Raw genomic sequence first — 16,731 nt, 5'->3', positions numbered from 1 at the left:
TATGGCATCAGCAGTGCAACCTGGCCTACACGCAGAATAGGTGCAGTATGACACCAGCAGTGCAAGTTGCCCTCCACACAAAATAGGTGCAGTATGACACCAGCAGTGCGAGTTGCCCTCCACACAGAATAGGTGCAGTATGACACCAACAGTGCAAGCTGGACTACATGCAGAATAGGTGCAGTATGACACGAGCAGTGCAAGCTGCCCTCCACAGAGAATAGGTGCAGTATGACACCAACAGTGTAAGCTGCCCTCCACACAGAATAGGTGCAGTATGACACCAGTGGTGCGAGCTGCCCTCCACACAGAATAGGTGCAGTATGACACCAGTGGTGCGAGCTGCCCTCCACACAGAATAGGTCCAGTATGACACCAGTGGTGCGAGCTGCCCTCCACGCAGAATAGGTGCAGTATGACACCAGTAGTGCGAGCTGCCCTCCATGCAGAATAGGTGCAGTATGACACCAGTGGTGCGAGCTGCCCTCCATGCAGAATAGGTGCAGTATGACACCAGTGGTGCGAGCTGCCCTCCACGCAGAATAGGTGCAGTATGACACCAGCAGTGCAAGCTGCCCTCCACAGAGAATAGGTGCAGTATGACACCAACAGTGCAAGCTGCCCTCCACACAGAATAGGTGCAGTATAACACCAGTGGTGCGAGCTGCCCTCCACACAGAATAGGTGCAGTATGACACCAGTGGTGCGAGCTGCCCTCCACACAGAATAGGTGCAGTATGACACCAGTGGTGCGAGCTGCCCTCCACACAGAATAGGTCCAGTATGACACCAGTGGTGCGAGCTGCCCTCCACGCAGAATAGGTGCAGTATGACACCAGTGGTGCGAGCTGCCCTCCACACAGAATAGGTGCAGTATGACACCAGTGGTGCGAGCTGCCCTCCATGCAGAATAGGTGCAGTATGACACCAGTGGTGCGAGCTGCCCTCCACGCAGAATAGGAGCAGTATGACACCAGCAGTGCAAGCTGCCCTCCACAGAGAATAGGTGCAGTATGACACCAACAGTGCAAGCTGCCGTCCACACAGAATAGGTGCAGTATAACACCAGTGGTGCGAGCTGCCCTCCACACAGAATAGGTGCAGTATGACACCAGTGGTGCGAGCTGCCCTCCACGCAGAATAGGTCCAGTATGACACCAGTGGTGCGAGCTGCCCTCCACGCAGAATAGGTGCAGTATGACACCAGTGGTGCGAGCTGCCCTCCACGCAGAATAGGTGCAGTATGACACCAGTGGTGCGAGCTGCCCTCCATGCAGAATAGGTGCAGTATGACACCAGTGGTGCGAGCTGCCCTCCACGCAGAATAGGTGCAGTATGACACCAGCAGTGCAAGCTGCCCTCCACGCAGAATAGGTGCAGTATGACACCAGCAGTGCAAGTTGCCCTCCGCACAAAATAGGTGCAGTATAACCCCAGCAGTGCAAGTTGGCCTACATGCAGAATAGGTGCACTATGACACCAGCGTTGCAAGCTGCTCTCCACACAGATTAGGTGCAGTATGACACCAGTGGTGCAAGCTGGCCTCCACACAGAATAGGTGCAGTATGACACCAGCGTTGCAAGCTGCCCTCCACACAGAATAGGTGCAGTAAAACCCCAGCATTGCAAGCTGGCCTCCACACAGAATAGGTGCAGTATGACACCAGTGGTGCAAGCTGCCCTCCACACAGAATAAGTGCAGATTGTCACCAGCAGTGCAACATGGCCTACACACAGAATAGGTGCAGTATGACACCAGCAATGCAAGCTGCCCTCCACACAGAATAGGTGCAGTATGACACCTGCAGTACAAGCTGCCCTCCACACAGAAGAGGTGCAGTATGTCATCAGCAGTAGTATCTTTCCTCTTTGTAGAACAGGTGCTGCACTGCTGCAGCAATGCTAGTTTCATTTAATTGCAAAACAGGTACAGCATCGAAATCCGTAGTGCACGTTCCCCCTTCCTCCGCCCCATCCCTTCCTTCATCTTTACCGTACAGAAAAGGTGGAACATGGCACTAAGCAGTAGATGCTTCCCTCCCTCCCTCACTAAACAGGTTCTGCATTGCTGCAGCAGTGCCAACTTTATCCTCGCTCACAGACCAGGTACAGCACAGCAGTGCAAGTTTACTTCACCCCACACAGAATACATGCAGCGGGCATCATGAGTACATGCTTCCCTCCTTCACAAAACAGGTATAGCATGGCAGCGCCAGTGCATGGAGCCAGAGGGAATAGAGCAAACTCAATGCACGCCTGCACTGCCAATGTCTGGATGTGAGCCAAGGGCATAGTGCACATCACCTTTGGAGACAGATACTTCACAGCCATTTGCATAACCAGGCTTAATGCACTGCCCATGGCAATGAATGTATGGCTCATCATCCGTGCATTGCAGGGAAATGCCTTCTTTTGTAGCGCCATGATTCGCAGGGATGGAATGATAAGAGTTTTGTGAAAAATACACCATTTACTTCCCACGGAAGGGTGCATTCCGAAAACACATGTTACTTTCTGCTTTGTGACACTATGAGAAAATGTACCCAGAAGGCTGGGATAGGGCACTGAGTGCTTGTAGCGCTTAGACACTAAACACCATAACCATGGCCACTGGAATTATAAGATTCTGCGGCGGCGGTGTTTTTCACATAAATATGGATTTGCCGCATAGCATGCCATCTACTGCATAAATCTGCATATTTTAACAAAAAACAAAAATGTTTCTAGTGCAAAGGGATCAAAGGTTGCTAAAACGTCACAATGTGTTCACGCGCATTGGAAGGCCCTTCACAACAGTTGACTGGTCACGTTTCAGTTGTGTATTGCTGTATTTGATTGTTTAGCTTGTATTAATGAGGGGAAATCTTTGCCCAGACACTTATCATAAAACAATGAATTAATACTACCACAAAATATGCTGCATTATGCCAGATAATTTTCCTTTTGTTGCTGCATAATTTAGTCAATCCTGACGCATTATTTGGTCCATATGCACTGACCATAACAGATTTGTACTGCAGTCTATGGACAACGCTATCATTTGGCTTCGACTTTGGAAGCCTTTATAACATTTTAGAGATGTGCAAATCTTTGTTCTTTACAGAGAGAAATCAAGGTCAGTGGGTCAAAGGACCGGTCAGGGCTTGCAGCAAAGGCAACTTCAGTTGTCTGAACTTCACACCACCACTAAGAAAAAGGATCACAGCGAAAGGCTCAGTAGGTTTGACACCCTGCTAAGGTCTCAGTTTCCAGTCTCAAAAACTCGCTATCCAAATTAAAAATAGGGTCCCATTGAGCACTCTAAGATCCCATCGAATGTTACCCCAGCTGGGAACTTATCACAATAGATTAGGCTTAGAATAAACTCTAACGTGTGTTACAGCAGCAACTCGGAAACCGTAGGATATAGGTCGTTTGATCAAGCCACACAATGGAAGGGACCACAGTCCTCTTGGGTTTTCTTCTTAGGTTCAGATCAAGACCTACAGATATCCTGAAAGTCCTACTACTTACTAGAAACTAAATCTCCTGGATAGAGTGGGTGAAGATGCCCACAGCTTGGCTTAAGTGCAGAATATAGGGAGTATTTCAAGGGGCGATGCAGATTCGCCGGCAGGTACAGTCCTCAGGAGTCTTTATCACATTCCTGACCATCTTGTGATGCATGGAGGTCGCGATGCATTGGGTTCTGTCCAGGTTGGCTGCACTGGCTCATGGGCAAACTTTCAACCTAGAGACAATCGTCCACTCAATCCTTGATCAGCTGCAGCTGTTCTGTCTCTTTGTCTGCTAAGCGTTGGGCAGTAACAGAGGCACTGTGCTCCGGCCCCAGATGCGTACATAGCCTCGAGGGGATACATCAACAGTGTTTTTTGCTGGTAAATTATCTTTTTTGCAGATGATGATGATGCAGAGCTTTCCCATGAAGTCCAAATACAATAAAAAAACATAAAAGCTTCAGCGGGCCAGTACTTCGGTGAAGCTTAAGCGGGGAACCGGTAGGACCCAGCTCCACATAATACATATTCCACGTATGCCATAGATATAGTATTAGGGTACTGTTGGCTCTTTGAAGAGCGTTGTTCTCAATCTCTTCTGAAACTTACATAATGATGCCCCGTTGATCTGGACTGTTCCTCACAATTCAGCACTGCATATTGCTGTGCTTCCTGGTTTCTAGGTGTGTTGTGTTGTAGTTCCCTTTTATTTATATCCGGCAAATGTTGTATTTGCAGTTGCCTTGGTTTTCCCCTTGATCAAGACAAGGTGGACCTTCCATTTCAGCTTTTTGTGAGACTGGTATGGACAGGTATTCGCATTTTCTGGGAATATACCTTACATTCATATTTTCTTTACCCCTGTGTAATGCCTTCACCGTGAAATAGCTTTTAAAATTTGCATCAATAAAATAGCTAAACGAAGGATACGCCAATGGGTCTTCTAAAACATCATTAAATATGAAGGCACCGCCACCACACAGACGCATCTTACGGATTATGATTTGTATCTACTGCTTTGGTAGCTCCCTTTGGGCAAGCTATATATCCAAATGAATTAGATCAATCCAGTTTATCGATACCACAAACTAGATTATCTTTATTTTCGCAACTGGCCATCACCTATGAGGGACTACGACTAATTCTTAAAATAATATCGTAAGCATCAATGGAGGTTTGAGATGGGTAATCAGGTGTTGAGTATTGGTTGGTGTTTCTTACAATACCCGTTGACCACTCAAATAGGTGGCTACATAGACTGGCATTGCCAGTACAACAAGGTCAACTTGTATAGAAGTAGTGGGAATAGTTATGTCTTATATGACTGACACATCTGTTTAAACATTGTTCAGCCCGTCTTACGTGTTGCCTATATATACCTGAAAATCATTGGGTGAGCAAGCATGCCTACTTCATGCACACATTTGTGTTTACATTTTGGTATTGCCCAATTGCTAACAGTCTCTACCACTTTACCCCGGTGACCTTGACTCAGACCAGAGAAGCGATCCTTTCATGCAAATCTGGCTCTCCCTCTGACCCTTGTCCCCCCAAGATCCTCCATATCATCATTGATGAAGTCAATCCTATCATTAATGAAATTGTCAACCTCTCCCTCAAAACTGGTTCTGTTCCCCTCTCCTGGAAAAAAGGGGTGGTTAAACCTCTCATGAAAAAGGCAAACAAACCCCCCTCCGACCTAACTAACCTCCGTCCCATCACCTTATTACCTGCACTAGGCAAAATAACTGAACACTTAGTCCACAAGGAGCTCAAGTCCTTTCTTGACACTCACAACCTCCTTCACCCCCAACAATCCGGTTTCCGGTCTAAACATTCTACCAAAACCGCCTTGATCGAGCTGACCGATACCATTAAAACCCTCCAAGATCAAAGGAAGAAGGCCATCCTGATCCTTCTTGACCTCACAGCAGCATTCGATACCATTTCTCACTCCATTCTGCTTAACAGACTCAAGGACATCGGCGTTACAAACTCGGCCCTAGCCTGGATTAGTTCTTTCCTCTGCGACAGGTCTCAAACTGTCACACTGGGTCCCTTCCATTCAAAAGAAAAAATGGTCTCTTGTGGAGTTCCTCAGGGCTCCATTCTGAGTCCCCTCCTTTTTAATATATATCTCATCCCTCTGCTTACCCTCATAGAATCGTTCGGCATAACCGTCACGTCTTATGCCGACGATACCCAGCTTGTCATCCCTATCGACGACAATTCAAACACGGCCGAACTCAATCTTAAGCACTGTCTCACAGCGGTCTTTCAATGGATGGACGCCAACCACCTTCGCTGCAACTCGAATAAAACCGAGATCCTGCCCATTGGTAAGAACGCTTCTTTTTGCCCCGCCCTGTGGTGGCCTGATAATTCCGCTGCCCCACCTCAGACAGTTTCATCAGCCAGAAACCTCGGAGTCATTTTTGATTCCGATCTCTCTTTCGATACCCATGCCACGACCGTAGCAGGTAAATGCTTCGGCATCATAAAGTCCCTGAGAAAGTTCTTTGACTTCCTCCCGCTCGACTCCAGAAAGACCATCGCGGTAGCCCTCATACTCTCTCGAGTGGACTACTGTAACGGCCTCCTGGCAGGGACCAAAAAGTCCACCCGATTGAAAATTCAAGGCGTCCTACACACTGCTGCGCGCCTTGTCCTTAAACTCCCACGCAAATCCTCAATCTCCTCTGCTCTTAAATCTTTACATTGGCTCCCCTTGCATAAGAGAATACTCTTTAAAATTCTCATTGTAGCTTTCCGAGCCTTCAACAAATCCGGTCCAGCATATTTGTCAAGCCGCTTCCCCCACTACACACCGGGCCGCTCTCTCAGATCCTCGCAAGAAAACCTCATGACCCCCTCCAAATTCAATCTGAAGTCTAAAGGCGGTAAAACACTTAGTTCCCTGGCTATCAGAGCCTGGAACAGCATGCCAAGGCATCTCAGATTTCAGACGCTTGAAAAGCCGTTTAGGAAACATCTCAAAACGTGGATTTTTAATCTCTCTGATGACTTGACCAAAGCAGCCATCTAGCCCCCCACTACCTTCTTTGTGATTTGGTCATTGGTTTGTCAGCGCCATGATGCTCCTTCCGGAGCGAACGTTTGCGCTCTATAAATACCTATCCATATCCATATCCATATCCATATTGTTGACTGGTTTACATCACATTTGTGCGATTTGGTATGTACACGCCAAAACAAGAGCACAAAGGTTGAGTTCTATTTTGCCTATTAATGGACTTATTCCAGAGAATCTCAATCTAAAGGCAAAACAAGAGGTCTGGAAATGTGTGTTAATGTTATGTTTTTGTCAACAGCGTACTTCTGAATTGAGTGGATAACGGTGAGAATTTAGTCAATGTGCTACAGATCTCCCTGGACCTGGAGATAGTATACTTTCATATTATTATTAGTTTATGTTGTCCATTAAATTGTTTCAACGATCTTTGCTTGGATGGTGGTCTGCTGCATTGTGTGCTCCCACTTTTGTAGGAGGGCTTTGCAGGTAGTACTTGAAGCATTTCTGAAAGGTATAGATCCACTATACTGCAAACACCTTGGGGTTTAGGAGATACCAGTTTGGAACTAGGTGCCTTCTTCCAAGTTTTGCTGGACAATGGCATCTTTGATATGTCTTTCTGAGAAACTGTGCACTGCAACTTTGCAGCTGATAGCTACTTGCGGATGTATTGAGTAATAGTCCTTTATTTCAGAAAAGCCTGGCCAGATGTTGTCTTACAGACTTTCCTCTGTTTTCTTGAAAAAGATAGCCTCTGTGTTTTCCACCCATATTTCTTGGGGCAATTTATAGCTTAAGTGTTTCATCAATTTGTAGTTCTGCTGGAGTTTCAGAATTGCTGCATTTTGATACAATTCTTTTTTCTAGTTAGTATTATTTGGTCTGAATACACTGTTTTTATATTTCTTCTTCAGTCTATATGGATTTTTTGTCCAATTATCTTTTTAGATCACTCTGGCAATACTCATCAAAGCAGCATTACTGTTTCATGTTTTTACTGTTGCTATACTGCCAGCAGCATCGTTGGAGACCATCAGCCAGACAGTTGATGAAAAAAGAGAGGTTTTCTTTTGTAGAAATAACTGCAGAGACTTCAAAGTGGCTAAATCAATTTCTATAATGACCTCTCTTCATACTGTCACTTCTCTCTCTCTCTCTTTCTCTCTCTCTCCATGTATCCTCATCCAAGGAGTGCCCTGTTTCTGTAGGTTCATTGTTCCCAGGAATAATGTTTTTCCCCAGTGCTTTTAGGGGGAATTGAAAGTGACAGAAGACGGTCTTGACACATTCCTTCACTCCATTTCACAGGTAATTTTAATCTCTTCACCACAAAAGTGGTGGTCTCCCCTGGAATACTAGGCCATGCAAACATGAGATTTCTACCCTGAACATAAGTTAGCATGATATTCGAGGCACCTTTTATCCCCCTGTCATTATTTGGTGGAAATATGAGGACTGCGAGTGAATACTAAAAGCTAATCCCCCTTACCTTCATCACTGTTTGCACCGTAATCCTCCATGCTTCTCCATGGCTTGAGTGTCCCAATTGGAAAAAGCATCAGCTGCTTCCTGTAAGTACTTTTTTATTGATGGTCAGAACTGTCAACCTTAGGGTGGTGTTCCCCCACAGCTTTTTTGCCTTCCTTCTCCATTTTTTTCTGACCTTGTTTTTGCTGGCCATAGGGCTCTGTGCACTTTACCACTGCTAATCGGTGCTAAAGTGCTTGTGCTCACTCCTCTAAACATGGTAATATTGGCTCATACCCAATTTGGCATATTTAATTTACTTGTAACTCACCAGTAAAGTGGCACTACATGTGCCCTGGGCCTGTAAATTAATTGCTACAAGTGTGCCTGCAGCAGTATTTGTGCCATCCACTTAAGTAGCCCTTTAAACATGTCTCAGGCCCTCCATTGTAGAGCCTGTGTGTGCGGTTTAAACTGCCATTTCGACCTGGTCAAATAAACATTTTGCCAGGCCCAAACTTTCCTTTTTACTACATATGTGACCCCTAGGGTAGGCCCTGGACACCCCAGTGGGCAGAGTCCAATGTATTTAAAAGGTAGGACATGTACATTTAAGTTTTATATATCCTTGTAGTGGAAAACTCTTACATTCGTTGTTCACTACTGCAAGTAATATCTCTCCTATAGGGTAACATTAGAGTTGTTGTATTAAATTTCATAAATGTAATTTCCACATGATAACAGACAACCAGTTCATGTTTGATATCTCTGGAATCCTAGTTTAAAATTCCTAACTGATGGTGAAGTCGGATTTTAAATTACAATTCTGAAATTGCAACATTTACAAAGTTGATATTTTCTCGTCTTAACCATTTGGTGCCTGCACCCTGCCTGGGTCACATGACTGGGTGAATCTGACAGTTGCTAAGCTTTGTGTAATTCTCCTAGAGTGCCATACATAATGGGAGCTTGTATGTGACAGGATGGGCCATCATTGGTAGGATAGGAAGGAGGAGCTAGGCACAGCCCAAACTTGCACTTTACTAGGCTGTGTCCTGTCTTCACACTAAGGGCCTAAGACCCTGCATTGTCACTTTAGCCAGCTAGAAGACCGGGCAGGGGAGTTAGGGAATTGCATGCACTTCAAGGACACTGTCTAGAAGCTTCTTCCACCTTTTAGAACTGGGGCTCCAGGGTATAAAAGAAAGACCTCCAACATCAACTCTTCAGTACACTTCTGGACTAGGAAGGACTGCTGTGCTGCTGAAGGACTGCCACCCTGGTGTACGGCACTCTGCTGGACTCTTGCTTAGCTGTGCTGGCCTGCTGCCCTCTTGCCTGGATAAGAAGGTTTAAGCTGCATCTCTTGAACCCAGAGTGACACCAAGGGCTATTAAGCTGGTCTCCTGGTCGGAAGCCTCAGGGACATAACAGTCTTCCAACAACCTTGCATCTACACCTGGACTCTACCATCTGTAAGTCTACCCTGACAAGTGGTTCCCCCATTGACCCTTGGAAGTAGGTTTAAGATGCTTTACCCGCCTCTGTGGATCCAGCTAAACCAACTCCTCTCCACTGCTGCACGTCGCAAACCCAACCTGACTCATCCCCGCTACTGTGTGGATTGGACTTGTCACAGTGAATCGCATCACTGCTGCAACCCACAACACCTGCAGAACCGCCTTTGTGAAAGCCTTAGTGAAAGCCCTCTCATTCTTTATCGATGGCAGCCTCGACAACAGGCTCCACTTCGTATCTTCACAGCCCTTTGGAACTGATGCATCGCCCCAACTGCGCACCGCATCCTCGATAACTGAGTTTGTATCGCAAGCCCTGTTGATGGGATTCTCCATGATGACACAGGCCCTCACTTCGTAGCCATGCCTTGTCTCGTAACAGACATATCGCTTCGGCTGCATGGCGCATCTTCATTCCGGATCCTTGCAACGCTTCACAAACCCGGATTTAAGGTACTTTTGTTCAGTGAGCCCAACTTAGTCCTTGTAGTCGGCCAGTGCTCTATTGCAGTTGACCTGAACTTGTGACTTTGTCCCGGTCCAGTGCTACCAGACATCCACAGTTGGTGCTTTATGTCTCTTGGCACTATTTTTCCTGAAAACTTTCAAAATCAATATCTCCAGCTCTACTAATTGGTTGTTTGTTGTATTTAATAAAATCTACTCTTATTTTTCTAACTCTGTTGTGAGCTCCTTTTGTGGTGTGTTTTCAATGTGTTACCGTTTTAAGTGTTGCACAGATACTTTACACATTCTCCCTAAGTTATGCCTGACTGCTCTGTGGCAAGCTACGCAAGGGTGAGCCCAGGTTAATTTAGGGTTTGCTTGTGACTTAACCCTGAGGAGAATAGTTGTTGCTGTTTGAGAAGGGTTACACCCCCTCAACCAGTATCCCATTTCTGACATTGATATTTTTCCGTTTACAATTCCAGTTCCGTTTTTTTAACAATTGTATTTTCATTGTACATAAACGGTGCATGTTTTTGATAAGCTCTGGAGGATAATAAGCATACCACTATCAATTGATGTGCAATGCATAGACAGAAAGGACAAAGTTATACCTGTTTCCCACTACTTAATAGAGATGAATAGTTCATGTTTTATTTGTAGGCTTCTTCGTGGCAATGATGTTTTTTGGCATTTTGTCATCTGGCCACCTTTTTTCTATGTCAAGACTATTTGAGGTGAACCTCAAGAAACGCCAGTTAAAAAATTAATTTATTTTCAAGGGGCAACACCAAGATGAAAAGACTGACTGCTTATAATTTTATAGTTCCAAAAATATATGCGTGTTTAACGATTTGTTTGTTTGAGGCAGCAAGAGGGTTAGGGAGTTTCAGGATTACAAGCCACTTCACCAAGAGAGCTGTTGAATTTCTGGGAAAGTACACATTTGTATGTTTGTATTCCATTCAATTATTGACATTGGTTATCACCTATCAATTCCTGAATCTCTCTGTGATTTGAATCCGCTAATGGAGTACTTGTTATTGGCAATGGGTTTGTTTAGTTCCAGGATCAACTTGCGTTAAGTTCTGTGCTTCTTTTCTGCTGCACTGAATAATTTAATTTCATTATGTTAAAAAATAAACAATTGACTTTATTGTATTGCTTATCTCCCTCCACTAATTCAACTTGATTATCCCACATCCCCACCATTAAGTCAATATACTTTTAAAATACAAATAAAGGAAAGTGCCTGCCAGAAATGTCTCCTCCTAGCACCTAATGCTAGGAATAGTTTGTTGTATTCTTGCGGAATATTTTGTTGTATTGTATTTTATATCAATGGTTCTCCTGATAAAAAAATATTACTAAAGTTATTTAATAGACAACATTTACTATCGTTTTTTATAGATGAGTAGTGACGGAGCTAAAGGAAGAATTCATGTCCGCCGATCAGCTCAGAATAAATTCCTGACACCATCCTCCACGCAGAAGAGGACAGGTAAAGAAAATGTGCTCTTGGCTTCTTCACTCGTTTATGCTTCCCTTGCACTAGCTGTCTTACAAAAAAGAAGTGCACAGTCCGCAAATCCTCACCCATGACACCGGAGCGCGAGTAGTACACTGCTAGTGCTTGATCGACCCCACTGGGCCCTGATTTTCAGTGAAGCAGGAGCACGTGGCAAGCAACTCCGAGCTTTTACATAGGAGGTCAGATGGACATAAACATAATACCCGAACCTTTGGAGATCCTTCCATAAACTTGTGATTCTTGGCCATGTTGATCAGCTTTCTGTAGGGTGACCGCAACAGAGTGTGGGTGCAGAAAACCTTTTCATAGCTGAAGAAGAGCAACAAAGAGGAGACATGCTCCCCCCCCATCGATGTACATAGAGACAAGTGTTTGCGTTATGCACTGAAAACTGTTTCTGTTGAAGATCATATTTCTCAAACAATTGAAGAATTAAAGAGCTAGGAAAGGATATGAAGATCCAGGAAAGTTCAGAATTTTTTTAACGCCTTTTATTGATTTACACAAAAATAAGAAGCAACCTAAAATTAAGAGCACCGTTAGGACAGCATGCCGCATCAAACGTGCACCGCCTCAGGAGCACTAAATAGCACTCATTATTACTGTCTCAATAATCGCTTCAAGAGTACCTCTTTGAGCTCCGCTGGGAAAGGGAGGGAGTTTCTGCAATAGGCATAAAAATCAGGAACTATTAGTCATTATTTACAGTAGTATCTGGCAGATCCTCCCTCCCTTGGCTCCAGTCTCGCAAATCCTCAGCCAACTTGTCATCTTTCCAGACCGTGACCGTGTGTATTTTTTTCACATCCTCACATTCCTTCATATCGCTACACCGCATCTCAAACAATAGACCTGACTAATCCAGCCAATGCACAGCAATTCAGCATTTGGCCAATGTTAGACACGGAGCTAACAAATTTTAAGTTTTAATCTAATCTTGGATCTTTTGGTCTATAAGGTACAACTAGTATACACTGTCGAATTGACGGTTGTAGCAAGTCAACACTGTCAATCTAGTCTACTTCCCCCACAATTGGGCTACAAGTAGGCCGGAAATTCCTGCATTCTTGATGTTACGTCAACAGTTTTAGTCATTTTCTGTCATAACATTCTGTAAACTACCTATCCATTGGTCCTTGTCTTCCAATCCTATATGACATAGCCCTAGGTACTCTTCAGTCTATTTTGAGTGGAATAACACCTACAGAGTAGGGTACAGTTCACTGTTGCAATGGAGAAAATCAGAGGAGGTGCAACCAGTCTGCGCAACCAGGATATCCTCTGTATTGCCCCGGGTTTGGATAGTGGAGTGTTGAGTGTGGTGTGCCACATGTGAAGTGTTGTTTTGAGAGACTTAGGCAAGGTATACATTTCTTATAGGGCCTGCACCTAGTGTTACACAATACTGTACCTGTATCTCACTCCACCATAAACAAAAGACCAGAAGTCATGGCATGCTTGCCATTGCTATGTGGCTTACCCAGTCCTCAAGAAAGAACCGAATAAAACAAATAAATTATTCAACTGGGAACTCACTCTCTTCAGTGCACTGGTTGTCTCTTGTTGGGTACATCACTGTGGCTAGCTTGATGTAAGCCTAACCGCTGAGGGTCTTGGCATAAGTTGTCCAGCTATCGCCCACCTGGTCTCGAGCTGAACTCTTTCCTTGCTCCAGAGAGTTATGAGCAGCATTGCAGCTGGGCACTGTGTGAATTGTATTGTCTACAAAGAAGGTAATGTACCCTCCCAAGCCCCTATCTTGGGAGTTTCAATAAGAAATAGCCTGACCGGACAAGCTAGGAGAGCTAACAACACTGCTGCGTGGTTCTAACCAGCAAGCACCCTTAGCATGCAAAGATGGGGCACTGTGCAGGTGCTGTCTCCTTGCCACCTGGGTGGTGGCCATACCTGCTCACCCACTTACTCTTTCTTTCTGGATTTTGTTGCCACCTTGAACTATTCTGCTCCATTCTAGTCAGAGTAATGGAACACTAAGTGTCGAAAGGAGTATGTCTTCCCATGGATCACAAACCAGCTAGTGTACATATGCGGGTCCTATGAAGCTGTCAATTGTGGAATGAGTTTGTCCTCACACCCCGTAGACGCCAACAGTGATCTCAGGTGTATTTCAAATGAACTCTAATTACATTTCTCTCGCACAATTTTATTTGTGACTCTTGTCTGCGATAGTGGACTTCTCTGCCACTCGTCACAAAGACATTGTATACAGACCCCATTAGCTAAATTCTGGCCATATGTTAACTTTTACTATTTTAATTCCTCTACCTCCTCGTTCCAGGAAAGAGTAGGGAACAGGTTCTAACGTTGATGGATCAAATAATGAGCTCAGATTGAGATTTCTATTGTAAGTGAATGTGTAGGTTGATCTGTCTTTGTTGTAGGATCACAGTGTATGGCCTGGGTAGTGGGAGTAAGGGGGAGAGTGAGGTCGGCGTTCCAAAGTCTAAGAGCCATCACCAAGAATAGGGCTTTCTTCAATGGAAATGGAGGAGGATAAAGGGTTCTTGTGTGAGCAACAGATTCCTATAGTAAGTGCTGAGAAGGCCAGGTTAGACTGATGGTCTCTCTGTACTGTACTACAGACTGGAGGCGGAGATCTGAATCTTACCCCATGGACCGCATAAAGGATGCCATTTCGTTAGGTATTGGTGCCTTCCGTTAAAGGTGGCAGGTAAATTAAAGCTCCAAACCTATTCAGAGCAGATCAGAGAGAACAAACTCTGACCACACATGATAAACAAATGGAAGACTCAAGATTTATTAGTTTAGTTGTCTAAGCAAGTGATGTCATGCATGATTACTGATTTTTGGAGTTATAAGTATTGCACATCATTTTTGTTTTTCTCCAGTTTATGCGTCCTGTGTAATTTTTGCTAGAAACTCATTTGAACAGAAAACCGTTGTGCAGACTTGATAATTTATGTTCCTTGATCGCTTTTGACTAAATCTCCATAACTATGTAAGGCTAACCATTATGAATGTGGGTATTTGCATTCTGTCTCTTTATGCATAGTAGTCCTATTGTTGCATGGCTAATAGGTTCTGGCTAGGTTAAGGGAAGAATGGTTGTAGCAATGAGGTAGTGAAAAATTGCTGATGGATCAACCTGACATTACGTATTGTTTTTGCTCCATTGAGAGGGATTATGGAAGCTTGCAAAAATGTGACTTGCGTATCTTTCTTCCTTTTGTCTTTTATTTTTGGAATAAGCAAAGGATAACTAGGTATAGGGTAACAAAAATAAGTATTAATTTTTAAACCATAATCATTGCTACTTGTCAGTTGTGTCCTAATATTGCTTGCAAATTAGATTAATTCAATGTGTTGCAAGCTCTTTCACTGTGGTAACGAGCTGATGAAGGACACTATCTGCATGTCATGGATATGGCTGTTCTTCGATTCTTCTTGCTCGGCGAGTGGGTCACTAAAGAAGTGCATTGGGTCAGTATGGGATTAAGGGGTTCTGTCCTTCCAGGCCCTAACATGCCCGCACAGAGGAATTGCCACAGTAAGACACCCTTTACTACAGATGGCGTTAATGAGATGATACTCTGACAATTGTACTCCTGGAAGGTTGTCTATGAGTAGGTGTTCCTGGTCTTTTACTGGTCTCATGGACGGAGCATTATGAACCCCCTGGTTTAGCAGTTACAGCAGCTGTGGAGTTATTGATGGTCATCTTCTGTCTGCAACTCGGTAGACCCAGGCTCATAAATAGCATGAAAGGGTGTGTGAGTGAGTGAAAGGATGAATGGATGAGTGTGTGAGGGAGAAGATGGACAGATGGTAAGTGAAAGGGTGAATGGATGGGTGAGTGACAGGGTGGATTTGTAGTTAGATGGATGGATGAGTGAGTGAAAGGATGGATGGATGTATGTATGGATGGATGGATGGATGGATGGATGGATGGATGGATGGATGGACGAGGGAAAGAATGTATGGATGAGTGAAAGCATTGATGGATGATGAGAGAAAGGATAGATGGATGAGTGAACAAAAGTATGGAAGGCTGAGTGAAAGGGTGGATGGATAGAGGAGTGAAGTGAAAGGGTGGATAGACTGAGTGAAAGTATAAATGGATGGATGATTGAAAGGATGGATGCTGGGTATCTTGAACCCCCAACTATAGCACCTCATCAAGGAGGAGTTCCTGGTGAGCCTCTCCTGTCTGCAACATGGCAGACAAACGTGAGTGGGTGAAAGAATGGATGGATGTGTGAGGGGATGGATGGATGGGTGGGTGAGTGAAAGGATGTATGGGTGAGTGAATGAAAGGGTGGATTGGTAGATGTATGAATGGATGAATGAGTGAAAGGATGGATGTAAGGATGGATGAGGAAAGGGAGGTTGGATGGATGAAAGGATGGATGACTGACAGTGAATGCATGATGAGAAAAAGGATAGATGAGTGAACAAATGTATGGAAGGCTGAGTGAAAGGGATGGATGGATGGATGAGTGGAGTGAAAGGGTGGATAGATTGAGTGAAGGATAATTGGATAAGTGAAAGGATGGATGCTGGGGCATCGTGAACCCTCACCTTTAGCACCTACAGTGGGGTGGAGTTCTTGATGGGCCTCTCCTGTCTGCAACTTGGCAGGCAAAGGTGAGCAAATGAGTGAAAGAATAGATGGATGGATGTGTTAGTGGAAGTATGGTTGAATGGGTGAAAGGATGGATGTAAGGGTGGATGAGTGAAAGACAGGATGGATGAGTGAAAGGGATGATGCATAGATGGCTGAGTGAAAGGGTGGATGGGTGATGAGAGCAAGGATGTGTGCATGGATGGGGTGAGTGAAAGAGAGGATAGACAAGTGGAGTGAAAGGGTGGATGATGCAGTGAAAGGATGGATGAGCAAAAAGATGTATGGATGAGAGGATGAATGATTGAAATAATGGATGGATGGAGGAGAGAAAGGAAGGATGGATGGGTGGGTGGATAGATGAATGAGTGAAAGAATAGATGGGTGAGTGAAAGGGAGGGAGAATGAATAGACGGGTAATTAAAAGTGAATGAATGAGTGAAAGGATGGATGAGTGAAAGGGTAAATGGATGGATGAGCGGATGGATGGATTGGTGGATGGGTGGGTGGATGTGTGGAGGGATGAATGGATGTGTGAAAGGGTAGATGGAGCGATGGATGAGTGAAAGGGTGAATAGATATATAGATAGATTAGGGGATGGATGGATGGATGAATGGATGGATGGATGGATAGA

At 44.6% G+C, this 16,731-nt stretch overlaps 1 protein-coding gene across 2 annotated transcripts in view; it reads left to right on the top strand.

Annotated features, from left to right (window-relative positions):
- The window catches only part of TMEM63C (transmembrane protein 63C), a 537,448-nt gene that overhangs the window by 84,128 nt on the left and 436,589 nt on the right, over positions 1-16,731 (top strand). For both annotated transcript variants that reach the window (XM_085626682.1, XM_085626681.1), the window contains exon 2: positions 11,373-11,463. The gene's annotated coding sequence lies outside the window, so the exon portion shown is untranslated. The remainder of the gene's footprint in view (positions 1-11,372; positions 11,464-16,731) is intronic.

Source organism: Triturus cristatus, chromosome 9 (genome assembly GCF_964204655.1).
Source record: "Triturus cristatus chromosome 9, aTriCri1.1, whole genome shotgun sequence".
Classification (NCBI taxonomy): Eukaryota; Metazoa; Chordata; class Amphibia; order Caudata; family Salamandridae; genus Triturus; species Triturus cristatus.
Note: the sequence above shows the minus strand (reverse complement) of the source record. Positions and strands in the feature narration are given on the sequence as shown.